This window comes from Lathyrus oleraceus, chromosome 2 (assembly GCF_024323335.1).
Source record: "Lathyrus oleraceus cultivar Zhongwan6 chromosome 2, CAAS_Psat_ZW6_1.0, whole genome shotgun sequence".
In the NCBI taxonomy this organism is placed as follows: Eukaryota; Viridiplantae; Streptophyta; class Magnoliopsida; order Fabales; family Fabaceae; genus Lathyrus; species Lathyrus oleraceus.
In genome coordinates, this window is record NC_066580.1 from 23,183,265 (window position 1) to 23,210,701 (window position 27,437).

The window sequence follows — 27,437 nt, forward strand, 5'->3', positions numbered from 1 at the left end:
ATACTGAAGTAGAGACTAGTTGGTCGTTTACAGTACTGCAAACTTAGCACAGTACGTTTCCAGGAACATAACAGAACCAGCATATGTTCTGGCTGTTGAACTGAATGTTGTGACATTCATTCCCAACAGCATGTGCTAAAGTGTAGGTTGATTGGGTTTTCTGTTTCAGTATTTTTCTCAGGCTATTCTTCAGGGATTCAACAGCTGAGCTGAAATCCAGGAAACGAACTACTAACCTACAATTAATGAACCTAACAAATAGCCTAGTTGTTAGCAATCTAATAAGTGGTAATTAGATTAACGTGTTCATTCAGGAAATACATGTAAAAGACAAACACACTGGAACAATGTAATAGATGATGTCCAAAATCAACAGTAAGACATCATGCTGATAACTGTGTAAGAAAACAACAGAAGTGAGGGCTAGGATAGATCCCTGTTGAGTCCTTCTTCCTGATGCACAGAACCAGGTGTTCATCCATTCTAGGGTGACATAGAATGAGATGTCGTGACATCTGTGAACGTGTGCACATTAGTACAGGGGTTAATAACTGTCTTGTTGTATTAATTACAAGGTTAAATCAGATGTCATGACTTGGAGTAGAACATCTGAATTCTGACTAAGCCAGAATTTCACACACCTAGGTTCACTGTGTACAACCATTACCATCTAAGTCATCTCATACCCTAATTATCCTTCTAATTCATTCAATTAGTCTTCCTCCTAAGGTTTCCTCACCAATCATTATGAATATCCAATCATTTTATCTCATTCAAACATCAATTAAGTCATAACACAATCATCATGCTATCATATATGAATTATAGTTGAATCAATGATAGTTTCATTCCCACATATCATAGGACAAGTTATATGACCCTTAGGATAGCTTAGGAATAATATAAAACATGATTTTTGCAAAAAAAACAAAGGCTACAATCGATTGTACAAAACCCACAATCGATTGCACCAAGTTCCAAAACTTTTTGTTTCTGATTTTGAAAAGAATAATCGATTGTCAACACAGTGTAATCGATTGCAATACTCCTAAAATGTGACTTTCATATTTTTTGTGAAGGTGCAATCAATTGTAAGATATTGAGTTTGATGGAAGATGCTGAGATGATATGATGAAGATGACTCCAAGTTTTCTAAGTTCCTTCAAGTTCTTCTTTCTCTATATGTTCCTCTTGCTATTTCTCTCCCAATGTTTCCTTTCCTTTTTTTCTATTTCTTGATACATAGAAAATGAATTGGTACAAGGAGGAATAAATGAGATAGTTGGTAAGGCATGTGTGGTAGAATATGTGGTCACAAAACAAGGAAGGATTGTGTGGGTAGCAATGAATGAGAATGGTAGTAACAAATAGCTTAAGTGGTACAATACTTAATATTTTTTCTACTAGAGTAATTGACCAATTTTTAATGTTATCAAAATTTCCCAATTAATAAAAGCTCAGTTCCAAATAATATAAATTAAGTCAACCTGAGCTCACTAGTTACTTTATTTATCACAATTGATAACCTCTAGAGCACATAGGAACTGAGTTAATCTCAATTGATATAAATTGGAGTATTTAAATAAACACGGGGTATTACATCCTCCCCCCTTTAGATAAAAATGTGTCCTTGAATTTAATGTTTACCTGGAAAAAATAAGAAGCTTCTCGCATTTCGGACTCAAGCTCCCAAGTAGCATCGCCCGGATGTAATTCATCCCACTGAACCTTAATAAGAGGAATATCCTTGTTTTTCATCACCTTAGTTTCCCTTCCACACAATACGACTTGGTTGAGGTTTAAAGTTAAGTCTGCTTCTACTTCCACTGAATCTGGATGAATAGGCTGAAAATAACCAGGAATTAACTTTCAGAGTTGAGATACATGAAAAATATCATGCATCTCAGCTTTGTTCAACTCCTTCCGATCAAACAAATACTTCAAACTTTTTGTGGTCACTAAACATCTCAAATGTACTCCATGTAAATAGTGATGCCACACCTTCAAGGTAAAGACAACACCTGTTAACTCAAGATCATGAGTTGGATAGTTCTCTTCATGAGTCTTCAACTAGCGAGAGACATATGCTACAAGTTGACCACCCTGCATTAGCAATCCTCCTAATCCCTTCTTAGAGGCATCACAAAAAACTTTGTAAGGCTTACTAGGATCAGGAATAGTTAAAACATTAGCATTTGTCAACCTTTCCTTCAAACTCATGAAACTTTGACCACACTTTGAATTCCAACTAAAAGTAACCTGCCAAACTAATAGAAACTAAAAGTAACCTACGTCTAAGGTTATCGAAACGGGCCACAGATCCTTGTAACATAGGCATCTTTCCTCGGAAAGCCCTATATCTAGGGTTATTGACACAGGTCACGAATCCTATCACATACTTTGACATACACATGGATTTCAGATTCTAAGGGATAACATCCACCTTAAGAATCATCACTTCCTTTGGGACTCTAAACCTATTTCAAGCCTTTTACCCATATGGGATTTCCACCTACCATGAGATCCACCGCTTTTGGGATTAAAACCTAGCTCAATCAAGTATCGGTGCATACATCCCAATTCTTACTCTACATACGCATTACAACTTGGGACAACCAAATCAAGGGGTTGCTTCCAACTACGTGATTAGATAAAAGACAACATGATTGTATTTGATAATCACAAGGTGATCACGTTCACCATGACATTCACAACAACAACATATGTTCCATACAATGCCTATCATTCCTAGTTAAACAACTACTTGTTCATGAAACACACATAGGTATCATTGAGTACAAGCATTACCATCTAAGTCATTCATCATATCCTAATTATCCTTCTAATTCATTCAATTAGTCTTGCTTCTAAGGCTTCCTCACCAATCATTATGAATTTCGAATCATTTTGTCTCATTCAAACATCAATTAAGTAATAACACATTCATCATGCTATCATATATGAATTATAGTTGAATCAATGATAATTCCATGCCCACATATCATAGGACAAGTTATATGACCCTTAGGATATTTTAGGAGCCATAGAAAACATGTTTTTTTTCAAAAACCAAAGGCTACAATCGTTTGTACAAAACCCACAATCGATTGCACCTAATTCTAAAACTCTCTATTTTTTATTTTGAAAAGAATAATTTATTATCAACACAGTGCAATCGGTTGCACTGCTCCTAAAACATGATTTTTAGCTTTTTTATGAAGGTGCAATCGATTGTAAGACAATGACAATCGATTGTCACAGTGAATTCTATAAAATATACCTGCTGAAACACGTTTCTATCCATTCCAAACCATCCATAAGTTCATCTAACAACAACCATCTATAAGAAACAATATTTTCATGGTATAATACACCAAAATCAATCATTCTAACAACAACAATAACAACACTCAATCATATTCAACAACAACAACCATGGCAATTTCACATGAATAATGGAAGAAAACATAACAACATGTCAAGAATCATCGATTTCTATCCTATGTTTCTACAAACCCTAAATTCTACAATAACATAGTTTCTACCTATAACCCACCTTGAAAATTAGATGAAGAGTTTGATGGAAGATGCTGAGATGAGATCATGAAGATGACTCCAAGTTTGTTAAGTTCCTCCAAGTTCTTCTTTCTCTCTATGTTCCTCTTTATATTTCTCTCCCAGTGTTTCCTTTCCTCTTTTTCTATTTACTGATACATAGAAAATGAATTGGTACAAGGAGGCATACATGATAAGTTGGTATGGCCTGCGTGGTAGAGCACGTGGTCACAAAACACAAAAGGGTTGTGGGGATATCAATGAATGAGAATGGTAGTAACAAATGTCTTAAGTGGTACAATACTTAATATTCATTATACTAGAGTAATTGATCCATTATTAATGTTATAAAAATGTCTCAATTAATAAAAGGTCAATTCCAAATAATATAAATTAACCCAACCTGAGCTCACTAGTTACTCTATTTATCCCAACTGATAACCTTCAGAGCACATAGGAACTCAGTTGATCTCAACTGATATAAATTGGAGTATTAAAACAAACACGGAGTATCACAATAAGGAATACCATAATTTCGTATGTAGGAAGCATTAGAAGTTTGGCCTTTTTCATTACAATAAAAACAAATAGGTCCAATAACATGATTCTTTCTATTGACAGAAACTTTATTTATATCATAAGGCCTCTTATGATGACTTACAATATGTTCTTTCTTTGATTCCTTATAGTTGGATTTTCTAGTAGCCTTTACAAAGTTAGTTGGACTTGTACTAGGTTTATCAAAATTAGAAAATCTAAGTCCACATTTATTATTTGAAAATATTTTACTAATTAACACATTATTCAAGCCAATTTTCCCTTTTTCATATTTGGCAATGACTTGGTTTAATTCCACAATTTTTGACTCAAAAAAAGAACAGTTATTGCATGCTGAATTTTTGATTAAGTCTAACTCCACTTTTGTGATATTAGCATCACTTTCTAGATTTAAAATAGTTTTCTTTTGTTTTGATTTTTTTATAGAAAATTTCAAACATTCATTGTGTAATTCATTAAAGTCACTTGTAATTCATCATATGAAGGTCTATCATCAATTTCAAAATCACTAACCTCATGTTCTTCATCATTTGAAAGATGTGATGCCATCAATGCCTTGCTTTCAAACTTATTGATAAGATCATCATCTTCATCACTAGTGGACTCATCCACTTGGTTGCTAAAATGACTTTTTACTTTCGTCTTTAAGGAAATTTCTTTTGAATATTTTAATTGAATTTCATGTTTCTCCAATCTTCCAAGTTCTATTTCATGCTCTCAGAGTTTTCCAAATAATGTTACGGAAGTCATGTTCAATAGACTCTTCTTTTCTGATATCGCTATCACTTTTGGTTGTCATTCCCTGGTCAAAGATCTAATTACTTTAAGATTAAGTTCATCGTTAGAAAAAGTCTTTCCAAGAGTGATCAAGTGATTAGTCAAATGCACAAATATTTTCTGCAAGTCAAATATTGATTCTCGGGGCTTCATTCTGAATAATTTATACTCTTGGCAAAGAGTGTTTAATCTTGATCTTTTTACTTCAACGGTACCTTCATGAGTGACCACTAACATATCCCATATTTCTTTCGATGTTGTGCATTAAGAGACACTGAATAATTCATCCATCTTTGGGGCCGCTTGAATTAAGTTCATTGCTTTCTTGTTATAGAGAACCTTTTTTGTATCATCTTTATTCCAAGAACTTTTGATCTTGGTTGTACCAACACCATTGAAGAAACTTGTAGGAACAAACAAACCATTTTCTACAGCATCCCAAATTTCTTCTCCTTGTGCTTCGAGATGTGCCTTCATACGAATTTTCCAAATATCAAAGTATTCACCATAAAAAATGGAGGCTTGTTGTTGCTACCACTGTCTCTAAAAACTGGATTTGAAAAATCCATTATGGATCTTTTTGGAACAGGTTACCTCAACCTACTATGATGTTAATTGTAAGTATTAGAGTGTGCAACCTAAGAAGGAGGGGGTGAATTAAGATTAATGATTTTTAGAGAGAAAGTAACAAACTTTTGTATTAAGAATTTCCTGGTTTACTTTTACTGCTTTTATGAGTAATTAAGTGATGAATTTAATTTTTCTGGTTTAAGATATAAAAGTGATATGCAAAAAAATAAATACAGTAAATTAAATGAACAAATAGAATTATACTAGCTCCCCTTATCAACCAAGGGTAAATTTAGTCCCCTCACACCTTTTGAGAGATTTCACTATTGCTAGATCCTTGTACAAGCCTCACATCAAGACTTCTCCTACAATCTTCTAATGATAACAAAGAAGCACACAACTTCTTTGATTTCACAAACACCAACAACAATGGTGGACTTTGAATCACCCTGATTTAAAGGACCTTTCGAACAAATAGAAAGACAACCCTTCCTATTTGAAACCCCTATAGAAATAAAAACTTTTTTATAATAGACAAAAAATCACCACACACTTGGTGAAAAATACAACAATTTGTATGAAATATATTATACACAAACTTTGCAGCAATTATGATGAAATTGATACTATGATGTTTTTCTGATGTATGAAAGTTTAATCTTCTCCTTCAATTAACAAATCAATATGATATAAACATTTAATTGCTCAAGTGTTTCTCTAAAAAATTTCACATTCAAATTAAAATTATACAGGAAAATGCTTTCACATGAAAGAGTTTGAAAATGGATTCTAAGTCAACAACCCTATCTTTTCAAATTTTTGATAAGTTATCTGTTCCAACTAAGAGAATTTTTTTCTGTACTTGTAATCCATCCCAAAGAGATTTAATTATCTTGAGCAAATGTTTTTATAGAAAATGCTTTCACATGAAAGAGAATGTGAAAGAGAAATGAATAATTGTGTTTAGGAATAAATTTCTTAATGTTGTCAATCGAGGAAATCAATAAATTTCTCAATATTTTCTTTGATTGACAACAAATGAATGTTATTACAAAAATACAACAACAACATCAACATTATTATGTGAGATAGATTTCAAGGGAAAAAATATTTTGTTCAATATTGAAGAACTTTGAAAAAAAAAATTGTGTCTTGTCATCCATGTCAAAGAATGACGCGTAAGACTTTGGAGCGGCTAAATATAAGTTAGGTTTATGGTAAAATCAGATTAACAAGCGTTTTTATAGTAAAATATGATAATCTAATCCATCGGTTATTAAATATAACCGAAGGAATAAATTATTAATTTAAAAATTAAAATTAAAATAAAAAGAAAGATGTCACTTTTAAAGAAATAAAAACATAAATTGCTGATGTTAGAATTCGAAGATGTCTTGAATTTCTTCCCCTCAATTTTTTATAGAAACCGAAAAAATATGTGGTACTTATTAAACAATAAAATAAAGCATGGCACGCAGGGGGTTCCCGGAGGGTGTTCAGGAGGAAAGGTGGCACATGACATTGGCTTTTTAGGGGCACCATTTTTTTAAATATATATATATATATATATATATATATATATATATATATATATATATATATATATATATAATTAATATTAATATTTTATTTATAAGTTTAAATCTAATAAAAAATCAATCTTAGATTGAATCACATTTGACCTATTATATATAACAATAATAATAAATTATTAATATATTAAAATCATTCTAATTTTGTAAAAAAAAACATTCGCATAAATTGTGTTAAAAAAAACTTCACATAAATGTAATTCACTATAAAAATAGAAAATCTAAAGATAGTGAAAATGACATTTAAACTTTTAACATTTTGGCAGAAAAACCCTTTGCAATACTTGCCTCTTCCGTTCCATTTTTTCTATCTACATTTGAGGAGATGTATTATTAGCTATGTGAGTATATTTTCTTTATCGATCTCGTTGATTGTAGTTCTATCAATTCGTTACATTATGTTATTTACACGTTTTGTAGTCTAGTTAGTTTGTTTGTTTCTTTATTAATCCATACTTCATATTGATGCTTTTTTGGGTCTACGGTACAAACATGGGTTTCTTTTTGGTCGCTGGGGCATCTAGTTCTTTTTGGTCGCTGGGGCATCTAGTAGAGGTTTAGAGATAAGTCAACAATAAAAAATCAGTTGTTATTGTTTACGAACTTATTGCTATTATTTATTCATGATATTTATATGCTCATTGTTTGCGTCTTTTGAGTTGTTGAAATGTTGCCCAGAAAACAACTTTCCAGTCATCAAAAGTGGAAAAGAAAGAAACAAATTGAAATCGTTATTAAATCTCAAAAGGACGCTCTAGATAAATTTTTATGAGAATATTTTTGGATTTTTGTTTAATATTGAAAAACTTAAGTCATTTTTTGATGAGAACTTGAAATTGTCTTGCATAAAATCTTATAACTTATTTGAAACATGACAATTTTTATGATCTTGATGGTGAAATTTTATATGAAGAATTAAAAGTTATCAGAGATTTTAACAGTTGAATCAAAATATAGTTTTATGATATTGAGTTCTCTTAAGACATTCAATTGTTTTTCTAATGCATGCATATCTTATAGAATAATATTAACTATTTATGTTACTGAGATGAGTTTTTCAAAATTAAAATTGCTAAAACTTATTTGCGACAGACAATGTTGCGTATTAGATTAAATAGTCTTGCTTTGATTTCAATTGAAAATGATTTTTAAAAAATCTTGATTTTGATCAGATTATTGGTGATTTTGCAGCAAAAAATGCCTGGAGGATGATATTCAAAGATTAATAGTTGGAGGTTGCAGCTAGTGTGGGAATTGAAATGTTACTCATACATGTTTGGATTGATAGATCCATTATAACTATTTTTATCATACTTTTATTGTAGTTTTAATTTGTTGTAAACTTTTCAATATTAATGTAATTTTTTTACTTTTTTTAAAAATTATATATTTATAATTATATGACTTATAAATCAGGTAAACAAAATTATGAATTAAGAAAACGGACATCAAATTCATAATTTCGATAGGGCACTCAAAATCTCGGAGAGGGCCCTGATGGCGCGCCTTAACCTTTTACCTCGATTTTTGGTTGGGTGAGGTGAAAGTTTAGTCATGAAATATATTATTTGTAGTAGTGATATAAGGTTTCTCAGACTCTGAGTCTCTTTGTCTAGTTAGGGATAATGAACGAGCATCAAGCCCCTTGTTTCTTTGTTTGAGACTGACCATTTATGATTGTTAACGTGTTTTTAATCCATGTTCTCGTATTAAGGTGTATCGGCCATCAATTGGATGTACCTATCTTGGATCAATATGCTCACTTTTCCCCATTAACATTAAAATCAATCCATATTCGGCTTCATTATCGGCTCAATTGCTTCATACTCAAATTCGTACTTGGTCCAAAAAGATATCAAAATATATATATATCTATACAACGCCAGATTTGAGCATATGCAATCTGACCCGTTATATAGGGCCTCAAAAAATCGAGGGCCTTAAAATTTTGGACCGAGCGGTTGTGTCCTAAATATACATGCCAAAGGTAGCGTGTTTTTTAGTTTTATATTTTAATTTTATTGCTTTCTAGCACGCAACTATAGATCATGGTTGGTATGCAGTTTTATATTTTAATTTTCTTTCTTTCTAATGTATTAATTTTATTTTATTAATTTACAAAATCTATTTATAATAATTATAAGAGAAAAAGGAATATGCACTCACAGTGTAAAATATTTTTACACTGTCAACCAATGAGACCCGTGTATCCCGCCCCATCACACTTTTATTTTTAAAATATCGTTATGATTGAGATTTTTTTTAAAATAACCAACTTTTTCAAAAATAATTCCAAAATAACAAATTTTAAAAAAAAATCCAAAATAACCGTATTTAAAAGAGGATGCGCCAGACGGCGAACCCCTAATAGACAAAGAGGACACGCCCAAGGCATTGGCGCCTGTATTGATAGGCTCATGAGGAGGCACAAATGCCAATGGCGCCTGCATTGGCCATCATGAAGAGGCGCCAATGCCTCTGGCGCCTGCATGGTGCGTGTGGTGTATACGCCAATTCATCTGGCGCATACACCCTTGTATTTTTTTTAATAGTTTTTTTTTATTTATCAAATAATATAAAAAAAAATTATTCATGATATAATAAATGTTACATGGGATTGACAAAAAAATAATGATCGGCTTGATCGAAACGTCTCATTGTTCCACATCCAGGTGCGTTAGTTTGTCTCCGAGGTTTCCCACGATTTTTCTAAGGTATTTGAGGTCTTTGTGTGCTGACCTGATCGAATGATGGCCGGTGTGAAGGTTCGGCGGAAGTTCCAGTGGTATTTGACAGATGCGTCATCATTTGTTCCCAATATCCGGATGGGCTCTGGCCAACGGTGCTTCCGTAATGGAGTTCGGTGCCCATGTCATCGTAGTTAGGTCGATGGGGTTGGGTGGATTGCGAACGATATAGTTGCCCAAATTGGGAAATTGAATCGTTTTGGAAATGAAGCAATGGTTCATGGGGCGTACTATAGTTAAACAATGGTTGTGTGTTTTGGTGATGGGATGTTTGAGTGGTCATTGATGGGGGGCTACGATGAAGTGACCCATATGAATTATCTAGGCTATAGACGTTTGTGGTTGCAGTGTATGGTTGTTGGTGGGTAGGGTTTGATTCTTGGTTTTGTGGTTGGGTGGGTGGCAAGAATGGATTGCGACGTTGGGTGGTTGGTTATTGGATGGATGGCATGAACGAGTTGCGAGGTTGGGTGTTTGGTTGTTATGTGTATGTGATAGGTTGATGTTGTGAGGTTGGTTGTTGGGTTTGGGTGGTTTGACATTGGTGTTGGATGGGGAATTGTTTTGGGGCGTACGATGACGAAGCTAGTTGGCGTGGATCCATCAAATACCGCGGCTCTGACATAAATCGTTGAGTTGTTACCGACCTAAACCATGTCATATATTGTTTAAGATGTATTGTCATCGATTCCTCCATTGACGGCACATCTCTTTTGCAAAGTCTCTCTAGTCTGAATAATTCCATTGTGCGTCAACTCTTTTTTGATGCCAGTTCCCCAAACACGTGGGAGGTTCTGGATTCTGTTGTTGCATGTCGAACTACAGTTTGACCCGGTCACTCTGGTGCATTTCCACAGTAGTGAACCGGATAATCAGTATTTTTGTTGTCCAAACTGCAACATCGTCATGGTTCACATCATGATCAAGACCCAAATATGGCCTCCAGATAAACTGTAAAACAATACCAAACGATTAGATGATAAATAATTTGATAAGTATTTTTAAATTAAAATATAGTTGTGTAGGAGTATTACATTGCCAGGTCCAATATGGTCCAATAGATTGCGATAGACTACAATAGCGTGTTTCAGACACCTATTATAGTTCATCCCCCTTACTGACCACCTTAGATTAAAAAAATTGAAAAATATTATTTACAGTTAATTATAATATAAAATATAATTAATTAAATGGTAAAGTGTTACACTTACTTTGTTGCAAAAGGGAACATGAATGGGTTCTCGTTTATCGGGGTGAGTGACGGCATTCTTGAGCAACCTTATGCTTGTAGCAAATACGTGAAGGAGAAGGGCGATCCAAAACGCAACGGAATTTAAAATTTCTCCTTTAATGATCCTTATGAATGAGCATGATCAGTGATAGAATCGTTACCTCTTGTGGCGATTGTAACCTTTGATGCAGATCTACAGAGCGATCACGAACGTTGAACGATGACAACGCCTCTACTCAGTCCACACAAACGGATTCCTTCAATCTCAGTGCTAGCTGCTACGAATGAAGGCATTGAGTGAGAGAGAGAGAGAGAGAGAGAGAGAGAGAGAGAGAGAAACAAAATTGCAACTGCAACAATGCTTCTACGCAAGGGTTCTATTTATAGAACCACTTGTGTGGGCTGCAAGCTAAAAAGCCCACTCAAGTGTATATGGCTCATATCTTATAATATGCCAAAATCACTTAAGCGCGTGGTACCTTACCATATTTCGTATTCTACTCAAGTACACCGTACCTTACGATGTTCTATAATTCACTTAAGGGCCCCGTACATTACGGTATTCCTTAATTACTTTATCTCTCATCAATCCGTCCTTTGTGTGTGACCCTATAGGTTTTCGTGACATTGACAATTATATTAAATCACGTATTTAACATAATAAACAGTGAGCGGTATCTAGCAACATATCACTGCTACCCAAGACACGAAAATGTCATGTGATCTGACAAATCCTTCTGTGATAATAATTATGTGTATAATTACCTTTTTGCCCTTATGTCTATATTGAACACAAGGCATAGACCGTGTCATCCTTGTCCAGTTCAATATTGGGCCCATAGACATTTATCCTGTTACGCAGGATGGGTAAATTCCATCTAGTTCACTCATGTCCCTTAGCATGCTTCGTGGAGTACCCATTAACTGTCTTTATGGTCATCCAATTACGAACAACGTTTGATCAGCAATAAGGCACTCGACTCTACATCTAGGGTCCATAGTGGTTTCAGGTCGAAGGGTGGTATACACCATTATCACCATGAGAATAACTTATGACATTTTGCATAACATTCTATATAGCATTCTCATAGCGGGTCAATCCAGTATAAATATTACTCTTAATATTCATACCTATGCTTAAGACTTGATAACTCTTTATCCATGATCCATGAGATGTGATCATCAGTCTATAAACATAATAGTCTTCATGCTTTAATGTTATCCCACTTCACAATAAAGCTTGACTACGGATACTTTAAGAATAGTGTCCTTATGTTTAATGTGATCTCATGATTAAGTCATACTTGATACATTGAACGGACTAGCTATTCTAGGAACTTTATTAAACAAACATAATAAAGAAAAAGCCTTTTATTATTAATAAATAATTCGATACAAGTACCAAAAGTATTGGCATCTAGGGCTTACACCAACAATACGCACATGAAAAAAACGTACAAGTATTCTTTTTTGCAGTTTTACACATTGCACTATATAGATGGGCCAACATAGTTGAACCCCAACTATATGTGATTACCTTATTAATGTTGCGTAACAACGGTAAATACATAACATTTACTGAATCATCTGTATTTCCTGGAAATAAAAAATTACCAAATAAAATCATAATATAACATCGAGCTTTAATTATTTTCTCGTACTCGGTTGATTCTTCGGACAATATTATACTCACATAATATTGTTTAAGGTATTTTAAATTTATACCTTGTCCCCTTGCTTGACCGGATGACTCTCCCTCGGTTTGGTCGTCACACAAAAGGGAACCCAATAATTTGTTGCAGATAGAGTTATCCTGGTTTACTCTACCATTCACGGCCTTACCATCTATACGGAGACCCAACAACATGTATATGTCCTCAAATGTGATAGTACACTCACCGATAGGAAGGTGGAATATGTGGGTCTCGGGTCTCCACCTCTCCAACAAAGCAAGAATGAACTTGTAGTCCACCGAGTACGAGACAATGTTAAAGAGATTTCCAAGTCCATGTCCTCTAATATATGGTTCTATCAAAGGATCGTGGGGTACATATTCATGTACACAGCATCGAAAACGCTTTGGGTCCTAATAGCACATAAGTAAGAAATACAATAAGAAGAAGTAATAGATAATACAAACATATATAACAAAGGTATACGACTTAAAAATGGAATAAGTAAAAAGAGAGTGATAACATATAAATGTCGAAATATTCTCGAGTGTTCCTCTGTGTTCATCACCCATAGTCAATAGAGACATAATTTGATGTTGTAGAGCTTGAGTGTGGCAGAGAAAGAGTATGGTAAAGAAAGAGTATAGATGATTAATGTTGGAGATGATTTGATTTTGTGATTTGAAGCCTATTTATAGATGAGGGAGTCTTACTAGGTTTGCAACCTACGAAACATGTGATTGGTTGCATGCAATGACAAAAGTAGAGTAGCCATAGTCTTAGGCGCATGCATCTGAATATTCACATGCAAGGAAGAGGCGCCCTTCCTCTTGGCGCCTAGGAGTACTTGTAGAGAAGAGGCGCCCTAGCTCTTGGCGCCTAGGTTTCTTTATGCACCTAGGAAATGGGCGTCTGTTTAGACTATTAGGACAAAGATTCTCTTGTGAGATTCCTTGCCACAGAGATTCCTTGGGCACATGCATTGTGTGTTCTTATCATTCTTATCACTCCATGTGTATTCATGTCACTGCATGCATGGTCAAGTCTGTGCAGATGAACCGAGTGATCAATGCATTCAACGTTTACGCTATTTAAGTTTGTGCAGATGAACAATGTCATACCCCAAAAATTACCCATCATTTTTCCTAAAAAAAAAAAAAAAAAAAAAAAAAAAAAAAAAAAAAAAAAACGAAAAAAAAAACGAAAAAAAAAAAAAATAAAAGAAAAAAAAAGAGAAATTTTTTTTTTTAATTAATTAATTAAATAAATAAATAAAATATAACAAATTATTTTGGACTTGGGTCTCCCTCATTCCAAGCCCATTACCCACGAAATTAGTCTATAAATACTGAAGTTTCAGTAGGGGGAGTTAGACTTGGAGTTTACACTGGGAGATTCACTGGAGAAAGAAGGAAGAGAAGCAAAACACTCTGAGGTTTTCTTGGAACAAAACCTTGAGGAAAAAGAAAGAGAGAGAACAGAGAAGGACGGATAGAAACTTTGGCATAGGAACCCTGCCTACCCGGAGAATTCAGAGTAAAGAAACCCTGAAGGCAGCCCATCTGCACCGAAGCCATCGCCGTCCAATTCCCGCTGCCTAACTTATTCCGATACTACAAGTGGTCAATCCCTTCAACCTTGAATTGGCAAACAGGTTTGCGTATCTCTATTGTTTATACTTTCAATTGGTCATATCTACATATATAATGCATCATGATTAAATGTTGATATATAATTTGCTTTCGTATGGGAATTTAAATATGCCTGAATACCCTGAATGTTTGACCATGTTATTCCTGTGATAAAATGCCATAAAATTCAAAGTTCCTAACATGGGGCTGTTTTCAAATTCAAAATCCGTGGCCTTCGCTAGGCGAGGCAGAGGCGAACGAGACAGTACCTGATTCTTCTAGTCTGTTTTTTTTTATGTTTTTATCATAGCCATGCATTATTCATCCTATCCTATTTATTGTTGTGATATTTCTCCGGTGTAATCTTCGATTGCACCCTGATTTGGTGTTCTGACATGTTTCTTTTTTTGAGTTTCGTAAAGGTTCACATATCCCAGGAAAAGGTTATTGGCTAGGTATTCCACTTTATTTGTGGGATACCCTTGTGGAGTTTCACCCTAAATTAATTTTTTAATGTATTAATTTTTTAATATATTATTTTTAATAATTTTAATGTGGAGTTTCATCCTAATTATATAATTAATTGTAAAACTTTGCCTTTGAATAAGTGATCTTGGACCTCTCTTTGTTGCCTTACGATTACGATATTACGGTCATGTCCCGCGAACGTGGGGATACCCTTAGCAAAGACCCTTCGGTTAAATCATCATAAAATAAATTATAGTCCCTCGGATGTTGCCTTCGAATATACAACTTTGTCCCTCGATGACCCTCCGATGTTGCCTACGGTTAAATGATGATAGTCCCTTCGAATGCTAAGGTATCCTCATAATTGTTGCCTTCAATGACCAATCGATGACCCTACGATGACCCTTAAACATCCAAAGGATAAAACTACTTATTTCTCAATAATAAGGACAGTTTTACCCTCATAAGGATAGGAAATGCTCATAAAGACCTTGGGTCGGTATAACTCTTAATTGTTGGCTCACAATCTAAAAACAATTTTCACACCTCACACCTTTCAAAATATCTTTAGAAAATCACCACTTGGTATATATTCATACTAGAATCATTACCGAGTTATATTTTTCTAAACAATTTCCAAAACTAAACGAGATAACTACTTTGTATATATTCATACAAGAATCATTACAAAGTTAAATTCTCTTTTCAAAACAATTTTTCTAAACAATTCACAAACACTTTTTTTTTAAAAATAATATAAGTGATCGAGCAATTAAGAGCCCATGGATAACCATGGATACAAAGGGTGCTAACACCTTCCCTTTGTATAATGTACCTCCCGAACCCAAAATCTAAATTAAGGTCTTTCCTGTTCTTTTCCACCTTTCCTTATTGGATAAAAGAAAAGTCGGTGGCGACTCTTGCTAACCGCGACATTGCGATTAAAACCACAAAAAAGTCCAGTTCACCGTATGACAGAACTGGCGACTCTGCTGGGGACCTTAAAAAGAGAGGTTACCTTAAAAACAAGATCACTTATTCAATTTGTCTGATTTATTTTTAAGGGATTGCTTGGGTATGTTATGCTTGAGTGAAAGATCCTACACCCGGATCTAGTGTACCTTAGGTAAGTAGCAAGAGATCATCGCGACTGTCCGGCGTATACTGGAATGGTCAAAATGATGGCTACGGTTAATGTGGCACTTTGGATGTCCTGATGTTCCTCATGTTAGTTGAGGAAATATTTGGCATTCGCGTGGTGTCATAAAAGCATTAACCAGACCTTTAGAACCCTAATTGACTCATCCTGGCCATTAGAAAGTAGTGAGATAACTGGCTTCGGTTCCGACTGGAGTTGGTTGAGACTCGATACTACACTCTTTGAGATTGGACTTTAGGGAAGCTTCGGTCAACCACTTGGTGTTGCACTGAAGTGGACTTAAGGAAAGGTCAATGATTTGAGATCCTTCTAGAACCCGGTTACTATTCTAAGACAGGTTGAACCAACCAAACTTCAGTGGGGAGGGTATTTACCTATGGAACTCACGCAAGCCTTAAAACCTAGGAATGATTGTTGTGTGACTTGCTTGTGCTTGTTATTTATCTAACAACATGACATCATAACAACATAACATCATAACATCATGGCATTGTACTAACCATTTCAAGGATTTAGGGATTTAACTCTGCTAAAAAAAACAGAAAAAACAAAAACAAAAGCAAAAACAAAAGAGAAAAGAAAAAAAAAGCTCTTTTTGTTAGTTTATGCAAAGTTAAATCCCGAAAGTCCTTGAAAACATTTCATACATTGCATTGCATCGCATAACAGGTATTCTAAAGGATCAGTGTTCTCACGATTTTCCTATCAAACAGATTCCAGCAGATTCAAACAGATTGAACAATGGCTCTCGAACAAACTGTCAAAGATCTCCAGGCCCAGAATGCTCAATTCCAGGAAATGATGCTGAGCTTATCTAAGGGGCAGGAAGAACTGAAAGCTCTTTTGATGGAGAAGAAGAAGGACCAGAAACCTGTGGGTTACATCAACCCGGGGAGAAGGCTTAAGGGACAGGTTACAGGAGTCAAGATTAGAATTCCGAAGGATTCAGAAGAAGAGACCGAGAATGATTCGGAAGATGAGAATCCTAATCTCGTCAATTCTGAGGACGACGATGAAGATTATGAACATGAACAGTACTCTCCGAAGGATGATAAGTACAAGTTGCTGGAAGAACGTATGCTAGCTATGGAGGGGCAGAAAGTGCCCGGTCTGGATTTCGAAAACTTGGGTCTGGTCTCTGATGTGGTCATTCCCCGCAAATTCAAGGTTCCCATTTTCACTAAGTATGATGGTGCCTCTTGTCCTCAGATGCATCTAAGGGCTTATGTGAGAAAGATTCAGCCGCACACTACTGATAAGAAACTGTGGATCCATTTCTTCCAAGAGAGTCTGTCTGGCACACAGTTAGAGTGGTATTATCAGCTTGAGAGCTCTAACATCCGCACATGGACTGATTTAGCAACAGCTTTCTACAAGCACTACCAGTATAATTCTGAGTTAGCGCCTACTCGGCTACAGCTACAAAATATGACTATGGGCTCTAAAGAAAGTTTCAAAGAATATGCTCAAAAGTGGAGAGATTTGGCTGGCAGAGTCAAACCCCCTATGACTGATCGAGAGTTAGTGGACATGTTCATGGGTACACTGACTGGCCCATTCTACAGCCATCTACTGGGAAGTTCCTCGTCAGGTTTCACTGAACTTATCTTGACAGGTGAACGGGTTGAAAGCGGCATTCGAAGTGGAAAGATACAGGCAGCTACTTCTGCAAGCACCAAAAAGTCCTATCAGGGAAAGAATGAATCAAATGCTGTGTACAGTGAGAGGAAGCATAACAAGAAGAATCGTGACCATACTGTTGGGGCAGTTACAATTGCCGCACCGCCATCTCAGAACTTCCAACACAGACAAGACAGGTCGAGAAGACAGTTTACCAAGATCAATATGACTTTAACCCAAGCACTGCAGAGTATGTTAAAGGCCAATTTGATTACCCTCAGAGGCCCTCCTGCAAATCCCAACACTACTTCTCCTCGTTATAATCCCAACGCCAGGTGTGCCTATCACTCCGATAGCCCCGGGCATGATACGAATGATTGCTGGTTGTTGAAGAACAAGATTCAGGATATGATCGACGCTGGAGAAATTGAATTTGATCCTCCGGCGACCCCCAATGTCATCACAGCACCTATGCCTAATCATGACCAGAATGTTAATGTTGTGGACGACAATTCTCACGTTACTGACGTTGCTGATTTAGCATCTCCTCTCCTGATCGTTAAGAAGAATTTATTGCAAGCTGGTTTATTTCCAGGTTGTGCTGAAGATTGCGATCTCTGTGTACTCCGACCCAATGATTGTTTGAAGTTGAAGAACGGCATTCAACGGCTGATGGATGATCGTACAATTCTATTTGAAAGGGTTCCTAAGGTGGACAACTCTATTGAAGAGGTATCTGTGATTGCTAGGTCCAAAGCTCCAGTGAAGATTACCGCTACTAGAGTGCCTGTGAAGATTACCGCTGAGCCCAAAGTGGCTCCCCTGATTATTACCGCACCTGGCCCCGTGCCATATTCCTCCAGCAAAGCTATTCCGTGGAACTATGGAGGCGACGTTTACATCCATGGCATAAAGCAGTTGGTAGTTCTGCTAATCCTAATGATATTGTGGGGACTAGTAAAGTTACTCGAAGTGGAAGGATCTACTCCCCAGAAATCTCACCTCCCGCTCCCGAAATTCGAGGAAAAAGACCAGTCAATCCTCCTCAGTCAGAGACATCGGTCGAAGTTACTTCTGAAGATGTTGCCAAACAGGAAATGGAAGAGATGCTGAAAATCATCCGTAAGAGCGATTTTGATGTAGTGGAACAATTGGGGCATACTCCGTCTAAAATCTCAATGTTGTCCTTGTTATTATCCTCTGAATCCCATGCCAATGCATTGATGAAATTCTTGAAGACCGCTCATGTGCCTCAAGAAACATCCGTCGATCAATTCGAACATTATGTTGCTAATTTGACTGTTGACAATGGCCTAGGCTTTTCCGATGCTGACCTGACGCCAGCAGGAAAGAATCACAATAAAGCTCTGCATATCTCCATCGAGTGTGAGGGGATCACCCTGGCTCACGTGTTGATCGACAACGGCTCTTCCTTGAATGTGCTCCCGAAAGCTGTACTCGATAAATTTGACTACAAAGGCATTGAACTGAAACCTAGTGATGTTGTGGTGCGTGCTTACGATGGTGCGAAGAGTGTTGTCTATGGTGAAGTGGTTCTCCCTATCAAGATAGGACCTCAAGTCTTCAACACTACCTTTCACGTGATGGACATTCGTCCCGCCTACTCCTGCTTGTTGGGGCGCCCTTGGATCCATGGGGCAGGTGCGGTAGCTTCGTCGCTTCATCAAAAGCTGAAGTATCCAATAGCAGGCATGGTTGTCACTGTATGTGGAGAAGAAGAGTATATTGTCAGTAGTGTGCAAGCCTTCAAATACGTCGAGATGGATGGTGAATTCTTTGAGACTCCTTCTCAGTCATTTGAAGTGGTTCCTCCACCCAGTCCTGTCCTTAAGCCAACTCCCCTTGTGCCCAAGGTTGTTCGTGCTCCCCCTGTCATGATCTCTCTGAAAGATGCTCAAGCCGCGATTGAAAATGGTGATCGTGCTGGTTGGGGTCAACTGATCAATGTACCGTACAAGTCTGATAAAGCTGGCCTGGGGTTTAACTCTGGAAAGATAGTCAAAAATCAGATTAATGCTATGGAAGATGCTGATAGTGATTGCGACTTGGATAGCTGGATTTTCCCAACAATTGGTGACGGACTCAACAATTGGAAGACTGAAGACATTATCCCGATTTCCTTTAGTCAGGAGTAATTGTTATTGTTTATTCTAGAATTGCAAATTTTAATTTTCTTTTACAATCAAACTTCTTAAAGCATTGTGTCTATGCCCGAGGCACAATAGCTAATTTTTAAGGGTTTGTCATTTTCATAAGCATATTCATATTCAATAAATCAATGGACTTTTTGCATTCAAATATTGCGCTCTTTATCTTTCCTGTCATTTTTCAAACAAGCTATGTTTTCTTGCACACACTCACGTAACAATTTGCCGATCCATATCCACTCTGGATCCTGTTGGTAATGACTCTGCTACTGTTCATTATGACTTTGAAAATCCGATCTACCAAGCCGAGGATGGAAGCGAGGAAGATTGTGAAGTCCCTGGAGAACTTGCCCGACTACTGCAAGAAGAAAAGACTATACAGCCGCATGAGGAATCAATTGAAATTGTAAATCTGGGTACTGAAATAAACAAGAAAGAAGTCAGAGGTTTCTTGGGGCACTCGAATTACATTGCCCGATTCACTCCACACTTGACTGCTATCTGCAAACCCATCTTCAAATTACTGAGAAAAAATCAAGAGATGGTATGGAATGATGAATGCCAAGAAGCTTTGACAAAATCAAGAAGTATCTCCGAGAACCTCCAATTCTGATACCACCAGTTGAAGAAAGACCTTCATCATGTATTTGACCGTGTTAGAAAATTCAATGAGGTGTGTGTTGGGGCAACATGACGAGTCTGGTCGAAAAGAGCATGCCATATACTGCCTTAGCAAAAGGTACCGGCTGTGAAACAAGATACTCACAGCTCGAGAAAGCTTGCTGTGCTTTGGTTTGGGCTGCTCGCCGACTAAGACAGTATATGTTGAATCATACCACTTTATTGACTTCTAAGATGGATTCTATCAAATATCTATTTGAGAAACCCGCTGTCTCCTGAAAGAGTTATCACTGACAATGGTACTAATTTGAACAACAAGCTGATTACTGAACTCTGCACGCAGTTCAAAATAAAACACCATAACTCTTCTCCGTACCGGCCAAAGATGAACGGCGCCGTGGAGGCTGCTAATAAGAGTATCAAGAAGATTATACAAAAGATGACGGTAACATACAAAGACTGGCATGAGATGTTACCATTTGCTCTTCATGGTTATCGTACTTCCGTGCGAACTTCGACAGGGGCAACTCCTTTCTCTTTAGTCTACGGAATGGAAGCCGTTTTACCAGTGGAAGTTCAGATTCCCTCTCTAAGGATCATGAAAGAGGCGGGCTTAGACGAGGACGAATGGATTCAGACTCGACTCGATCAGATAAATTTGATGGATGAGAAGAGACTTGCGGCTGTATGTCACGGGCAGATATATCAGAAGCGCATGACCAGGGCATTCAACAAAAAGGTCAAGAGACAAGTGTATCAAATTGGCGACTTGGTAATCAAACGCATCATCCTACCACAAACTGACCCCAGAGGCAAATGGACTCCCACATACGAAGGGCCATTTGTAGTTAAGAAGGTATTCTCAGGTGGAGCCATGATACTCGCTACAATGGATGGTGAAGACTTCCCACATCCCGTGAACGCGGACATAGTTAAAAAATACTACGCATAAAAGAGACCCGCTAGATCGACGTATCTAGGCAAAAGTAAGGGCATCCCGGCGAACCAAAAGGGTTCGGGCAAAAATTAGGGATATATAAAAAAAAATGTACACCCGGCAAGTCGAAAACCTGAAAAGGCGGCTTGGGCAAAAAAGGGTATCCTGGTGGACTGAAAACCTGAAAAGGCGGTCCAGGCAAAAATTAGGGATTAAAGCGTATGACTATGTCCCGTTCTCAGTCAACTTTCATCCAAGTTCGAGGGACTGACCAAGCCAATCACTTCTATCCGACAGCAAGGGATGAGATGCTCGAAGACATAATGACAGTAGTAGGCTTAAAATCAATAGGACTTCTTCCACATAGCTTTCTCTTTGTTTTCGACAATTTCCTCTTACTAGGATTTCTGTCTCCTTGTACACAAATTGCCTGTTTATAGGCCTCCTTTCAAAATCAATACAACCCTCTTTCAAAAAAAAGATGCTTTTGTTTTTACTTTTCTGTTTTGGTTGCGTAAATGTCCATTGATTTAATTTGAATTAATATGTGCATTTGAATATGACTGATGTTTACCAAAATACATGCATAGAATAGCAATAGCAATTACTACCCGACTTCAGGATCAAGGAAAAGGTCTAATCATGCTTCCAATGAATCCGCTACCAATTCTCTTCCCCAGCAAGCCTGTTTTTTTTTCCTCAGAAAATGGCAGTATCCCCAGGCACAGCCAGTTTCTCCCCAACAGAGGTCGGCGTCACCAGACAGATTGATCATCTCATCCATCCCCAGCCAGGCTCTGTTGAATATTTCCACCATCAGACAGAAATCAAGCATCCCCAGCCGAGAAAGGGTCATCGACACAAATGTCTCAAATCAGTAGATGGGGATTTATTTTCCCCAGTAGAGTCCCCAAGCAGAACTTCTCATACGCATAACTCATTCATTACATCCTTTCACAGCATACGCATGCATACAACATTCACATTTATTTTAGCATAACACGAAACATCTCATGCATCATGACATAGCATGAAGCTAACTTTTTCTTTGCAGGTTAATTATCCTCCTGATATAGTCAAAGTAGAAGGTTCATTCAGACAGACACCTTTATCAATCACATTCAAGATTCAGATACATATTTCAAATACAGTTCATGGGAACATTCATTCTGACAACACTTCGATATCCTCCTAACGATGGCATCTCTAAGCCCATCCCAGACATTTATTGCAAGTACAACATATACAGGTTATCAGATACAGCCTAACGTACGGTTCATTCTGATTCAGCCCAACATATGACTTCTTCAGCAACTCCAATGCGGTCTAACGTACGACCCATTTGGACCTTCAAATCCTCAGATGCTGCCTAGCGTACGGTACATTCAGGGGTGTAGTCTAGCGTACGACTACTTTCTTTTTCAGATGCAGCCTAACGGACGGCTCATTCTACAACTCGGATACGATCTAACGTACGATCCATTCTGAACTTCAACAACCCCAACGCGGTCTAACGTACGACCCGTTTGGATCTTACAACCCTCAGATGCTACCTAACGTACGGTACATTTCTGAAGTGTAGTCTGGCGTACGACTACCGCTTTCATCATCAGATGCGGCCTAACAGACGACTCATTCTGCGACGGTCTAACGTACGACCCGTTCGGATGTCCATCCCCTCAGATGCTACCTAACATACGGTACATTTCTGAAGTGTAGTCTAACGTACGACTACCCCTTTCGTCATCAGATTCAGCCTAACGTACGGCTCATTCTGCAACTCAGATACGATCTAGCGTATGGTCCATTCTGATCCTTTATCCCCAACAGCATATGACACACTCCGACTCCCCAGCGAAGTCGGCAGCCTAATGGATGACTCATTATACGGTCTAACGTACGACCCAGTGTGGCACCCATGTCTTCAAATTGGCCTAATATACGGCGCGATCTGAAGCTTTCGTCATCAAACCTCCCGGATGGCATCTTTAAGCCCATCTCCATCAAGACCAACTGTCGATTCTCAAGTGCAAATTTTTGGGGCATTCTAGTGTTCAATAATCTTCCACCTCCAGACCACGAATGGCATACACGCCATCCTAACTCTCTCGGTTCAAGAATATTGAACAGGGGCAGCTGTCATACCCCAAAAATTACCCATCATTTTTCCTAAAAAAAAAAAAAAAAAAAAAAAAAAAAAAAACGAAAAAAAAAACAAAAAAAAAAAAGAAAAAAAAAAAGAAAAAAAAGAGAAATTTTTTTTTTAATTAATTAATTAATTAATTAATTAAATAATTAAAATAAATAAATAAAATATAACAAATTATTTTGGACTTTGGTCTCCCTCATTCCAAGCCCATTACCCACGAAATTAGTCTATAAATACTGAAGTTTCAGTAGGGGGAGTTAGACTTGGAGTTTACACTGGGAGATTCACTGGAGAAAGAAGGAAGAGAAGCAAAACACTCTGAGGTTTCCTTGGAACAAAACCTTGAGGAAAAAGAAAGAGAGAGAATAGAGAAGGACGGATAGAAACTTTGGCATAGGAACCCTGCCTACCCGGAGAATTCAGAGTAAAGAAACCCTGAAGGCAGCCCATCTGCACCGAAGCCATCGCCGTCCAATTCCCGCTGCCTAACTTATTCCGATACTACAAGTGGTCAATCCCTTCAACCTTGAATTGGCAAACAGGTTTGCGTATCTCTATTGTTTATACTTTCAATTGGCCATATCTACATATATAATGCATCATGATTAAATGTTGATATATAATTTGCTTTCGTATGGGAATTTAAATATGCCTGAATACCCTGAATGTTTGACCATGTTATTCCTGTGATAAAATGCCATAAAATTCAAAGTTCCTAACATGGGGCTGTTTTCAAATTCAAAATCCGTGGCCTTCGCTAGGCGAGGCAGAGGCGAACGAGATAGTACCTGATTCTTCTAGTCTGTTTTTTTTTATGTTTTTATCATAGCCATGCATTATTCATCCTATCCTATTTATTGTTGTGATATTTCTCCGGTGTAATCTTCGATTGCACCCTGATTTGGTGTTCTGACATGTTTCTTTTTTTTGAGTTTCGTAAAGGTTCACATATCCCAGGAAAAGGTTATTGGCTAGGTATTCCACTTTATTTGTGGGATACCCTTGTGGAGTTTCACCCTAAATTAATTTTTTAATGTATTAATTTCTAATGTATTAATTTTTTAATATATTATTTTTAATAATTTTAATGTGGAGTTTCATCCTAACTATATAATTAATTGTAAAACTTTGCCTTTGAATAAGTGATCTTGGACCTCTCTTTGTTGCCTTACGATTACGATATTACGGTCATGTCCCGCGAACGTGGGGATACCCTTAGCAAAGACCCTTCGGTTAAATCATCATAAAATAAATTATAGTCCCTCGGATGTTGCCTTCGAATATACAACTTTGTCCCTCGATGACCCTCCGATGTTGCCTACGGTTAAATGATGATAGTCCCTTCGAATGCTAAGGTATCCTCATAACTGTTGCCTTCAATGACCAATCGATGACCCTACGATGACCCTTAAACATCCAAAGGATAAAACTACTTATTTCTCAATAATAAGGACAGTTTTACCCTCATAAGGATAGGAAATGCTCATAAAGACCTTGGGTCGGTATAACTCTTAATTGTTGGCTCACAATCTAAAAACAATTTTCACACCTCACACCTTTCAAAATATCTTTAGAAAATCACCACTTGGTATATATTCATACTAGAATCATTACCGAGTTATATTTTTCTAAACAATTTCCAAAACTAAACGAGATAACTACTTTGTATATATTCATACAAGAATCATTACAAAGTTAAATTCTCTTTTCAAAACAATTTTTCTAAACAATTCACAAACACTTTTTTTTTAAAAATAATATAAGTGATCGAGCAATTAAGAGCCCATGGATAACCATGGATACAAAGGGTGCTAACACCTTCCCTTTGTATAATGTACCTCCCGAACCCAAAATCTAAATTAAGGTCTTTCCTGTTCTTTTCCACCTTTCCTTATTGGATAAAAGAAAAGTCGGTGGCGACTCTTGCTAACCGCGACATTGCGATTAAAACCACAAAAAAGTCCAGTTCACCGTATGACAAACAACTTAGCAATGCATTCAATTTCAATATAGAAAAGAAAGTTAGATTTAAAAAAATGTCGGACTCACAACATTACATGATCAGTGCCCATATCAAAGGTGAAATATTTGATCATCAATTATTCGGTTTTTGTTTTTGTAACACAGAGGTAAATCGGTTTATAATAAATCGACGATCAAATATTTCACATCTGAAACAAAGAATAGAAAAGAAATTGCAGTGCAGTAATGTGGACCAAATCATATATAAAAATCCGATTTGGTTTGTAGAAAACCAGGTGAAGTTTTATCAGAGGAAGATTTGAGATGATGACGATGTTCAGCATATGTTTGTCAGTCACGAACAATCTGGGTACACAGATATAGAGTTGTATATATTACCACAACAACAACAAGTGTCTCCGTTCATTGATCAGTCACAAGTGTTTTATGAAACTGATGACAAACAAGTTGGGGTGAATGTTCCAGATGACGAAGAAGAAGAAGCCGAGATCATGGTTGATTCAATGGTGAATGTTGATGAGGAAGAGGAGCCAATACCAGCTAGTCATGTATATTTTCCACCTCAACACATGACAAGGTTGAATTTGGGTTCCGATGAACCTTCATCAGATATATGGTACAATCCTTATGTGCAAATGCGAGGATCTTTGAAACAAGGAGACACATTTTGCACAAAAGAGGAATGTGTAAAAGCCATTAAAAAATTTCACATACAACTATCAGCTGATTTCAGAGTTGACAGAACTAACGCATTGAGGTACAAAATTTATTGTCTGAATGAGCACTGCCTTTTTAGGTTTCCAGCTTCGTACCGGAAGAGGAGCGAGTCTTGGGAGATTGGATCCATGGGTCCAGTTCATACATGCATGCTGATAAACCCAATGCATGATCATCGAAAATTAAGCTCTCAGCTAATATGCGATGAAATATTGTTTGTCATTGGCGACAATCTGTCCTTAAAGGTGAGTACAATAATCTCGCATACTAGGGCAGAGTACGAGTACACTCCATCATATAGGAATGCATGGATAGCTAGGACAAAGGTTGTTGAAAAAGTGTTTCGCAATTGGGAGAAGTCTTACAAACAACTTCCAAAATACTTATTGGCTCTAAAATAGTATGCTCCAGGGACTATTGTCAAGTTGGAAACGTTGTCCGCGTATACACCAGACGGGACATGTGCTGTTAGAAATGGAATATTTCACCGTCTCTTCTGGGCGTATCAACCATGCATCATAGGTTTTTCTTTTTGTAAACCAATTATACAAATTGATGGTACATGGTTGTACGAGAAATACAAAGGAACGCTACTGATGGCAGTGGCACAAGATGGCAACAATAACATTTTTCCAATCGCCTTTGCCATTGTTGAAGGGGAGACTACTGAGGGATGGAGTTTTTTCCTAAGAAATCTACGATTGCACGTTGCACCTTAGCCTAACTTATGTTTGATCTCCGACAGACATCCTTCAATCATCAGTGCATATAATAACATTGATAATGGCTGGCAAAATCCTCCTTCGACGCATGTCTTCTGTATTAGACATATTGCTCAGAATTTCATGCGGGAAATCAAAGATAAGACGTTGCGGAAGAGGTTGTCAATGCAGGTTATGCATTATCAGAACCTTCTTTCAAACACTACCGCGAAGAAATAAGATTGTCAAACAAAGATGCAGTACGGTGGATCGATAGTATTCCATTGGAGAAGTGGACTAGGGCATATGACAACGGTCAAAGTTAGGGCCACATGACAACGAATCTTGTGGAATCAATGAACTTTGTCTTCAAAGGCATCCGTAACCTACCTATAACCGCTTTGGTGCAGGCAACATATTTCAGGCTAGGCGCGCTATTTAAGAGCAGACGTTCCTAATGGAGTTCAGTGTTGCAATCTGGGCAGTTGTTCATTGATTCTTCAATGAAATTCATTAGACATGAAGCTGCCAAAGTAAACACACATGTAGTCACGGTGTTTGACCGCACTAAAGGTTGGTA